The following is a 12,014-nucleotide window of genomic DNA, read 5'->3' as shown; positions in this document are numbered from 1 at the left end:
CCTATTGGAAACCTGAACCTGGACGACGTGAATTTTTCACCCCCTTTAAACCAGAAAGCCCTTGTACAGCAAAGACCAGGTCAAATGAAAAGCAGCAATTAATTGATTTTGTGGATTGAGGGCCAAATGAATTATCTGGCTCTTCTGGCCTTTATTTGTCATAGATACTCTGTTTGAGTTTGTTTGTTTGTTTTAATAAGATACTCTAAATCTTTTATTCTTTTATTATTATTATTATTTATTTATTATTTTTTTCCTGCCTTACCTTTGTCCCCTTTATTTGTATTACTCCGAAAACTGAATAAACCAAATATCTATTGCCAATGATGTGGCAAGAGGCAGTTGTGTACAACAGAGATCCTGGAAGTTATACTTTTGAGTATGCAGGTCTAAGAAATAGCCTGCTTTGCTAGTAAACCATTTCACTTTTGTATGTCTCATCAGCACTGTAAATATAGAACACTTCTTTTCAACCTAACCTGCCATCTGTAGCTGAATTTGAGTAACGACTTACCATAAGGAGTAAGTAATAAATAAATTCGAATCAGCTCTGTTGTTAAGAAATACAACTTTTCAAGTTCCTGCTGTAAAATTTAGAGATTTTTTTCTCTCTCTCTTCTGAATTAGAGACCTGCCAAATTATCATGAAACAATTTGGACAGTCTGAAAGAAGAGCTGTTTTCTGGATAGTATAGTGAAATTTTTAATAATTGAGTGCTTTTCTGTCTACAGAAACTTTTGCTTGTTTATTTTAATAACACAAGTCAAGAGATAAGAGTACAAGCTGTTATCAGAGCTCTGCACATACCAAAATGGCCTGTAGTTTTATGAAGACAAGCATATGAGAACTTCCGTAATGATCACAACAAAAATATGTTGCTCTTACCAAGGCATTTCTCAAATGCAAAATATTTCATGAGTGGTAGCCACTTGGCTTCCCTTCCAAATCAGCAGCCAGTGCCTGAGAAGTCTATGTCTGGTTCCTTATTGGCAAAATCAGCCTGGTTCTAGCAGTCGTCTCAGCCACATGCGTAGGTGCAAACCAGAATTAAGTTAAGTTAAACCAGTAAGTTATGTTGTTTTTTCTTCTTTTATTATCTCCTCTGCATTGGTATGTCTTAAGGTACCGGGGGCTGATAGGAATACAGGTAGATCTAACAGAACTTTTGCTGAGAATTTGGATGAATTACGAAGGGCTAGATGCACCCATGGATGGGGAAGGAGAAAGGGTGTTCAAGGCAAAAAAGTGTTCAAGGCCAGGCTGGATGGGGCTTTGAGCAACCTGATCTAGTGGGAGGTGTCCCTGCCCATGGCAAGGGGATTGGAACTAGGTGATCTTTAAGGTCCCATCCAATCCAAACCATTCTGTGAATCTATGACAAAGAAAACCGTTCTGTTAAGATAAGAGTCAACTGCACTCCATTAAGGTAGGAATATCTGGGGGGATGAAGTTATTTTTCTTAAGCTTATTTAAAGTGTAAAAGAGACGAGCTAGGGACTACTAAATTTATTTGGATCCACTGGGAGCACTGCTGAGTGGCAGAATCTGCCTAGCAGGTTCCTGCAGCTTACAGAGAGCTGTGTTTTCAATGCAGACACTGAAGAGAGGGTAACTACACAGGATGGTCTTTCAGAACTGATTCTTACTAACCTGCAGGAACTGATTAACAGTGAGGACAAGATGAAATTTGGTAATACTTTTCAGCTTTCTCAGGAAGGACAAGGAAGTGGCAGCTACATAAAAACAATGTCCACCCCTTAGTTTTAATTTGAACTGCTGTCTTTCTTGAGGCAATCCATCTGCTTGCTCCGTATACTTTTCTAGAAAGCTTTCCAGAACCTGTCTCATTAACCTGCTGTCACAGCAAATAATTTTTATTCCTTCCTCACATCCAGAACATTTAACATTGATGTAGGATGCAGCAGTGAAGATGAGAAATAATGCGGTTTCTTCTCTGATACTAACCCTACCTCTTTTAGTATACCATAGAGCATATAGCATGCACATTACTTATATGAAAGCATAGAGTTATACTGTCACCTCTCATAACCCTGGTGTTTAGTTAAATGGCTAAATGGGAGCTGTGCCTGAATCTTTTTGGTTCTTGGCTTGGAACATGCCTACCTCAGTGCCAATACTTTGTCCTGATATGTGGAATTTGCACCTCTAGGTATGGTGGATGCACAAAATGTACATGGATAACTCTTGATGCTTACTTGAAAAATGTGCTTGCAACACAGTATTTCGACAAGGAAATGGCTCCCTAGTCATTAAAGAAGTACCATAATTACCAGCATGTGACACTTGGTAGAAATGCGGCAGCTCCTAGGTAACAGAACCACGAGTGAAATTCAAAGCCAGTTACCTGTGGAGAGGTCAGTGACAGTACTAACTCTGTGCCCCCATAAATCTTACTGATTTCCTCACTCAATTCCCACCACCCTTCAAGGAGTTCTGCAGTTCTGTTGCTGCTTTTCTCTTTTTCATCTAAATGCCGAGGGATATGGACAAGAGAGGTGGGATGTGGTCAGTGCTGTATTCTCTGTATTCTAGTAGATTGCAGTTTGGGTTGGGACGTTAGACAGCAGTGTTATCAGCTGTGTGGGCCTGCTCCCACAAAATCTATAGCTCAAGATGACATGGCAAGTTTTTCAAAACTGGACTTTGGCTGAAAAAGGCACAATAAAAAAACTTTATTTTGAATAGAACGGAATGTTTGCTGTATCCCAAGTTATATTTTTCCAACTTGCTTTTTCAGTGAAGTTTTTTGTTAACAAAATATTGCCAGAGCCATCTTTACCCAGCTATTTTTTAGAATATCCACGTAACAAAAATGATCAATTATTTACGTGTTTATAGATTTCACTGCACTGTAATATAACCAAAGATATATTGTGGAATTCTTAGAGGTCTGTTTAATATATAGAAGAAGAATAGGAGTAATTTTTGTTTTGATCCTTCTGGTCTATGTTTTAGATTTTAAAAAAATGGTATCATAAATGGTACAGTGACTGCTATTCTGAAGACACATACAAGGGAAGGAAAGGGCACAAAATACTGAGGAAACAGGAATTTGGGGAATGATGAAGTGACATGACAGCCAGGGAGAGAGGCAGCCAACTAAAAGATTATTTAAAGTTCCCAATTTGAGAAGATTAACATGTTCCCGGTGATACCCTGGAGAAGTAAGAGAAAAATAATGAATGTCTGCATGGATGGCAAAATATGTACCTTCCCCTGCAGGTGTGGAAAGGGTGGACAGGTTTCTGGCAGAATACGGGTAGAAATATAACTTTAAACAGAAATAAAATGGATGAGAAGGGAGTGCCTGGACCGTCTCCAGCTGTGTAGTATTTCTTGGCTTGTGTGTTGTATTCCTCAGGAGAGTCACAGACAGCAAACAGGAGAAGGTAGTGTGATGATCCAAACGTTTAAAGATGATTCAGAGCAAAAATATCAAATTGGTGGAACAACTAGGAAATAGGTGAGAAGGGAAAAAGGAAGGAAAAAAAAAGACCTTATTTAGTAGTTGTGAAGGAGTTCTATACATGTGTCGTGTGTGAAGAACAGGCCTTGATGGTAACAACATGAAAGATGTCCCTGACCATGGCAGGGTTTTGGACTAGATGAACTTTAAAGGTCCCTTCCAATTCAAACTGTTCTATGCTTCTATGACTCTATGATTTTGCTGTAAGCAGGTTTCTAGCTCCTCTTCCATAAATAGTTCATAGACTAGTGCTCTGAAGGTCATCCTCCTTGAAGTGTTGGACTCAGAAATAATTACATTCAGGTATGTAAGGGAAAGTTATTCTGGGTCCTCTGAACTGTTAGAACAAATCATTCCGCTTCCAAAACCTGAATGTATTGTATTCACATGCCTACTTTTTATTTATTGTCACACCTAACATAATGAAAGCATAGACTTGGGATTTTATCACTATCGTGCTAATAATTAAACATTTTTTCCTGAACTTAACATAGCTTTTGACCAAAGTCAGAAAATTACAATCACACACACCCCTCAATATCCACTTTGTATTAAATATCACTTATTTTAGTATAGAGTCTGCAGAAGAGAGTGATACTGTACACTTGTTTTGATTAAAAGATGGAATAATGCAACAGGCTTCTTCTAACACACTGAATCTGCACCAAGAAAAGAGAGGAGTTTTTTTTTTGTTTGTTTTTGTTTTTTTTTTTCACAAAGTGATGCAATTCTGTTTCTTTAATGTCAACCCCACTTTGAGCTTTCTAACTGCATCTTGGTATTCCTGGTGAAAAATGACTAGTTTCACATGCTGAAGATGATGGAAATTGGAAGATCTCATCACCTTTTGAGTTCCAGAATTTTCTTACAGATTTCTAAAAATAACAATTGCTTCATGTGTATTTTCCATGTCTGGTAAGAGCTTAAAGTAACATGAGTACTCCTTTTGAGAACTTTGCTGTGTTGATACGGTGCTTTATTTTACCATTTCATCATTGATTTCCTCATTTCCCTCAGGCTGTGATATACAGATATCTTCACTGTAACAATGAGCCATAATTCATACAAAACTGTTTCAAGCTCTTAATCTTACCGTGTAGCAAAATTGGCCAGAGCCCAGCTCAGAGGGATGTTAAACAGCCTGCATCGCTCCATTTATCAGGGTAGCTCAGCCCCCTTGAAATGAGTCACTTCATTCCAGAGGGCCCTTGAGCCAGGGACAACTATTAAATTTAAGATCTTTTCTGAAATCCTGTCAAAGTAAGCCTCATGCCCCAACCCTGAGCAGCTGTGTCTACCAGAATATTTCAGGACCAGACCCTAAAACAGCTTGCCATCACAGTATTTTTAAGAGTATAGTAGCAAAGTAATTTTATAATAGGAGTATTGAAACACGTATTTATTGTTTTGACGGACGAGGGCAGGGGTATTTCAAGGTGGTGTATGAGAGTTATATATTCTTCTGAAATTCCTAACTAACTTTTTGGTATCAGGAGCAGATTTTGTGAGTCTTCTGTCCCAGTTTATTCAAACAGATGGACAAGGAAGGATAGTGGGTACATGTGAGAGAGCAGAGATCATAACCTAGGGGCAAGATCTTTACAGAATAGACTAAGAATTATTAATGTGTGGACTCTTTTTTGCCTTAAATGATTTCTGAAATCTGAGCTCTTTGGATAATGTAGTTATGAGAAGCTACTGACACACCATGCAATCCTTCCTGCCCCCTCCTCGAACTGTTTTATAAATCTGTTTTATAAAAACAGATTAAAAACTGTTTTATAAAACTGTTTTATATTTTAAAAAATGGCAGTTTGATCAATATCAAGGTTTTTCACAGAGATATTCATTCCAATTTCAACTGGAGTTTTGAAGAGGGAGCGTCATGGTTTTGGTTAGGATAGAGTTAATTTTCTTCACAGAGGCTCATGTAAAGCAGTGCTTTGGATTTTGTGATCAAAATGGTGGTGATAACACTATTGTTTTTAGTCTTCCCAATAAACCTTTACACTGATGAGCCCTGCTTTCCTGGAAGTGGCTGAATATCTGCCTGCCACCAGGAAGTCGTGAATGAATTCCCTGTTTTGCTCTGTTTATACACACAGCTTTTGTTTTAGCTAGTCAACTGTCCTTATCTCAGCCCATGAGTTCTCACACTTTAACCTTTCTGATTCTCTCCTCCATTCTGCCTGGGGGAAGTGAACGAGTGGCTGTGCAGTACTTAGCTGCCTAGCGGATTAAACCACAACAGAGAGAATTTCAAATAAATTGTTCTGATGTTCCTGCTTCAGTTGACTGATAGCAGGCTGTTGGTTTTCTTTGAGAAGCATGAGGCATTTTGATAAGGTAAGAGGCTTAAACTTTATCATTCCAAGTAATTTTATTTGTACTCTAATACTAACATTTATTTTCACAACATATTACATTTCATGGATACTGTTGAACACTTAAATATGGTTTCAGACCTAAACTGACCGAGGCAATCAAATCAAATCATATCAAATACCAAATAAAGTGAAACATTTTCACATTTTTAAAACAAATTAAGTCAACATTGTCTAAGTTATTTTTTTTTTAATTGGTCCCAACTGGAAATATGTTTCAGTTTTTATTGGGCAGCATATTTTCAATCATTTAGGTATCACTTCTGATTCAAATTGAGACTCACCAAGACCGTAGTCAGTCTGTGGCAGTCATAAACTGGCAGGCTATCACCTGTATCAGACCATCTAGGAAAATAAACAAACAAACAAACAAACAAATAAATAAATATTCATTTTAATGTTTAGCCTTCTTTTTGTACCCTATAAGCCAGGCTATCATTTATATTTCTACTCCTTGTTGCAGTGAACACATAGCCACAACCTCTTGCATGCATTGCAATATCTGACCTGTTGCTAATTGAACTTGAATAGGCAAGTTTTTTGTCTGACTGACACTGGAAATGGATTCAGAACAACTGAACCTGATGGTTTTCCCTCACATAACAATATCCATTTCAAGGACAGAGTCAGAAAACCTAATGCTTTGCCAATGTTATGTAACTATCCCATGACTCAGATAACAATGGTCAGCCATATCAGTAGAGCAGAAAAGCAACCACAGATGAAGGGTTGCATTTGAGAGGTGTCATCTAAAATCACTGTTAGAGACATGAACTTAACTCTAGGAAAAATCTCAACAGTGTGAATTCCATTTTAATTTTGACACTTCTTCCTCTCTTGTTTCTTCATCCACAGTTCCACTGTTTTGTAACCATATTCCGTGCCCTACTTTGGAAAGAACCAAAGCTTTTTTCCAGTACTGGGGCTCCCCAGTACAAGAGGGACATAGAACTACTGGGGTGAGTTCAGAGGAGGGCTGCTAAGATGATTAGGGGACGGCCATTCTGTGATACTGTGATTTTAAGTTCTTACTGGAAACTTTGTACTTCATTTTTACCCAATTTTACTGAATCTTATATTCATTATTTTACTCACACCTTCAATCATATTTGTCTTTTACCTCTTCTTGTCTCCTAGGATAATATATTTACAAGATGACAATCACTTGTACTCTGATTATTGCCTCCTTGATACACCACAAATGCAACATGTTCATTGTATTTCAAATATTAAAGCATTCTTTGTAGTAAAATGTTGCAGTTTTGAGTAACTTCTATAACAACTTGAGTAACAAATGAGTTTTGAGTAACTTCTTTTAAAACAATAAAAAGAAGAATGGCTCTGGTGAGTCAGACCATCTCACCTCCTCTCTTTGACAGGGGTCAAATGCTTGGGATCACAAAACAGGTGAGGCTTCTCCATGTACATCTTCCATCTTCCCACAGCCCATGGCTTACAAAACCCATACATCAAACATTGCTTCCAGCATGTGGGTTTTATTAGTCCTCAGTAACATTTTCTCCATTCATTTTTTCTTGAATTCTTCTTTGTATTATATTCTCTATCTCAACAATATCCTGTGATAGGGAGTTTCCTGGGTTAACTATATGCTGTATGAAACAGTATTCCCTGCAAATTTAATTTGCTTCAGCATAGCTCTTCTGTTCCGAGACAAAATGAATAATTGTTCACAATTCACCATCCTCATGTTGCTCATAATTTTACATAACATCTGTCACATACCTGTTCAATTGGTTTCCAAAGTACAGTGTCCTGTCTGTTTAATTTCTTCTCAGAGAGGAGCCATTCCATCTATTAGATTTTTTTTTTTTCTTTAATTTTTCCACTAAGTGAGAGTTAGGAAAACAAATGTTAATTAGTCTGTTATTCTAGATTTAAGAAGACAAGAAGACTGAAGAAAAAAAAAAAAAAAAAAAAAAAAAAAAGTTGCTGCATATAGACCGTGTGATTTGAAAGTAGCTGAGGCGTAGCTAAAATGAATAGGTCAGCAAAGTAACCTACAGATGTAAATTCAAGGTGGGTGAATGAAATCTTTGTGAATTACACTACTGAAAACAATGTTTTAGCAGTATTTTAAAAGTGACTTGGCTTTGATTTAGTCTTGAAGTTAACAGGAACAGCAAGCAGCAGGCCAGTGTCACGGGTGCTTTTGAAAATACCCGTCCCCTGGACACTGCTATACTCTGAGCTCCTCTAGCTGGCTTATTCTGGATGTTGAATGCAACAAGTAAAACAGAAAATGCTCACTCAGCAGAGCCAAACTGTTGATTTGATGTATTTTGCATAAAAGTATAACATAATGCTTTCACAAAGTTCCATATACAACAAATACAGTGTCACACTGACATGCAGAAAGTAGACCGAAAAGAGATTTCTGTGGTGAAACATTTAATTATAGAGAACAGGCATCTGAACTTTGAAAACCTTTTGTGAGCCCAAGCCATATTTTGTTCCTACTCTGGGCAATAGATGTAGTATTTATTTTTCCTCCTTTTCTCTTCTAAAGTTTTTTGGTTGGTTGGTTGGTTGGTTGTTTTTTTTTCCTTCAGATTTTGTACGTAGGGCTTCTAAATCATGGAAATTGCCACAGCTAAGGAAAAGTTTATGCCTGTGTTCCTGAGCAAGACAGAAGTGAGAGTTGCTCTGTAGGTGGTATCATTTGAAGCAATGGCTTCTGCAAGAGGGTCTGAAAAAGGCCAAGTTTGGATGTTAACAGGTAGGGGAAGGAGAAGTTTGAGCACAATTAGGTGAGAACATGGAAGAAATTTAAGCCGGGAAGGTCAGAATGCACCTGGGGAGTTGACAAGTCCCCACTGAAGCTGTCTTCCCTCCTTGCCTCCCATGCTTGCATGTGTGTGCTGTTGCAGAAGGGAATGCTAGATACACAGGAGATCTCTGGGTTAAGTATCACCTTCAAGGACAGAGGCCTTAAAAACAGCTGTGGTCACACCATAATTGAAGTCTGAACTCAGAGACAGAACATATGGTTTATTCCAAAGAAATACTGCTACACAGTCATTCATATTGTTTAAAAGGCACAAACGTAGTGGCCATGGAAGCGAGCCGTCTAAGTTCTGCTAGAAAAAGCTCAAAATGAAGACAGGACTGATTACATGGGACCGGGGTAATCCATAATGTTTTATAATATTAAAATATTGCTACAGAACTAGACAAGTGCAAATTGATACAGAACTGCACTGTCTTTGCCTAGACTGAGAAGTACCAAATATTTAAAATAGTTGCTGATATTTCCTTAATTTTAATCAATTTTAAGCATGTGGGTAAAGTCTTATGTTTGTTGTTTTCTTTCCTAAACAAAATTTGAGCCCATACTTTGATATATGCTGTTAGAATAAAGTCTCAGAGTTCTACAACAAAACAAAGCCTTAAAGCCTAAAGGTTGTTTGAAATTCAGATGAAGAGGGTGTATAATATACTTACATAAGCAAAGTCATCAGCAGATTGAATTCAGCCTACAGCTGAATTCCCTTCCAGCAGTGCCTGAGGTGCTTAGAAACACAGAAGTTGACAGTAATCAGAATATTTTATTCCGTGTTTTGAGAAAGGTCCTAAATCTACATCTGACAACAATTTGGGGAAATTTTTTGTACTTTTTTTTTTTTCTTTAAGTATAGACATAACACATTTACACACCACTTTTCTCTTTCATTAAATATTGTTTCTCCCTTTTGTATCTTCCTTTTTCTCCCTGATCCAATAAAGTAGGGGAATAGAACACAAAAATCAGAGAACTGGAATTTCTGCGTGATGGGGAAATGAAGTCAGAACAGTTGCAATACTTTTATATATCTTGCTCAGAAATTCCTCCATTAAAATGACATTGAAGTGTGTTTTTTTTTCTTCCAACAGTTTATTTTTCGTAATAGAAATGCTGTTGACTAGTCCCAACTTTAATCTGAGTGTCCCACTTGAAGAGAGACAAAATTGCCCCGCGGCAGAGGAGGCTGACCCAGAAAAGATAAATCAATAAGGGGGTGGTTGTAAGCAGTAAATGACACCCACAATTGAAAAGGGCCATAAAACTGTTCTTATGACTCTATGACAGGGGAAAAAAAAAAAAAAAAAGAAAAAAAAAAAAGTTGAGGGAAGGCTGCTTTGCTAAGAAATGAAGAATGGAGTAGTTCTGGAAATGTTACGGATCTGAAATGAGTTTGTGGACATTACTACTAAAGCAGCCTATGCAAAGAAATATGTGCAAAATAGAAGCATGAACAGCTCTAACCTGACTAGGACATATATGGCTGGGCTTCCTATAACAACAACAACAACAAAAAGAGTATGCAAGGCCAGTTGCATACACAGGACGTGCTCACAGGATGGAGAATGGCTACTGCTTGTTTTTTGATTGCATTTGCACTCAATTAGCCACAGAATTGCTCTTGATCCTGTGCTCTGACACTTAGCCTTGGCATAGCAAAGCAAGCAGTAGTCCCCAGGATAAGCTCCCTTCACATGCATCCTGGGCTGGTCCTTAGTGTTAATTGCAATTCAGTGGGATGTCACTGCAGGACCTGCAATAACAGGAACTTCTCACAGGCCACGTCAAACTCTGAAACAGCAACAACAAGGATTATAATAATAATAGTAATAGACTAGTCGCTTTCAGAATGATGCACGTCTAACTCACTAGAATCTGTAGGTTCTGAAAGTCTTAGAAATGAAACCAGAAAAAAAAAAAAATCAGGGAAGTGATCTTGTACTTCCAGAGAGGCTGGAATTCAGCTGCCTGGCTCAGGATTCCAATTCTGCTCTTGTAATATAACGAGAAATGTTTGTAATGCAAATCACTCACTAAGAAAAGTGGATGATCCGCTTTCCTCAAGCAACAAATCCTGGCATAATCTTTCATGCGCCATAAAATCCATTTTTTTCAAGCATTTGAAGCATTTGTGCCTCCATGTACTAAGCTGACAAGAAGTCATAAGGCAGGACTTAAAAAGTGTTCCATGTGGGATGGCACAAAAAGAAAAGAAAAAAATGTTAAAATGTGCATTTATTTTATTAGGTATCCTTATAGCTCTTAGCAATGAGGTTACTGCTTCATTCTGTACTTTCTAGTACTAAGGAATTGTTTCCAATGCTTTCCAAACATTTGTTTCCAAACATTTATGGAAAAATTCAAAGAACATGCAACATCCAATAAAATTCTGGTCTTTTTTTTTTTTTTTTCACTTCCTTTGGTAAAAATTCCCTATTAGTTTTATGTACAGACACAAAGAAAAATAATAATATCTTGTGATCCTGTAATGAGGGAGCCTGTACACTGTAATTCAGATAAAATAATAGCACACCAAGGTTCTTTCAAAAACAACAGCCTCATGCTCAAAATGTTGCATCCCATATAAATCTCACATCAGAATAAACTGTCAAGGAGGCATAGTTCTAATGAAAAAGCAAGCATTTTTCCCAGAGTATTGATTATTTTACCAGATCAATAAGGTAAAAAATAGCTCCTCTAGAAAATAATAGCATGCTAAAGAAGGAAAGTTTTGCTTCTAGCAAGGATGCATGAATAAAGGAAGAAACACATAGTATCTTCACGGGCATGTGTATAATAATAGCCTAAGAACAGAGGACATATCTAAATGCAACAGAAGGGTGACCAATTATTATTGAAGAAAGCCCAAAGTGTATCCAGGAATATAATTTTGATACGTGAGAGCTGTGACTGGAAAACATGAATAAGCTAGAACAAAGAGGAGCACTGCATGAAGTACACAGGATATGAGAAATGCACTTTTAATTTTATTTTATTTTTACTACATCTTTATTTGGGCTTGTAAAAGCTAGTGTAGATGTGGAAATAAGTAATATTGTATTATCTCAAGAGCCTCATGTAAAATTGTTAAGTCCTCCTATGATATTGAAGTAGTTCAAAAAATGATGTTTTTTTCTTTTTGAGTTCCTTTGCTCCAAGGGTTTCTAGCAGCAAATATAATCAGTTAATCATTTGGTTTATAGGAGTATCCTGATGGGATGAGAGGGTCCTTATTTTGTTGTTTTCGTGTATGTGTTATGAAAGGCAAAAACTTACAGATATCTCCCATTACATTCATGTTCTGTCTAGAAAAAAAAAAAAAAAAAAAAAAAAAAAAAAAAA

Source organism: Oxyura jamaicensis, chromosome 4 (assembly GCF_011077185.1).
Source record: "Oxyura jamaicensis isolate SHBP4307 breed ruddy duck chromosome 4, BPBGC_Ojam_1.0, whole genome shotgun sequence".
NCBI classification, from domain to species: Eukaryota; Metazoa; Chordata; class Aves; order Anseriformes; family Anatidae; genus Oxyura; species Oxyura jamaicensis.
Note: the sequence above shows the minus strand (reverse complement) of the source record.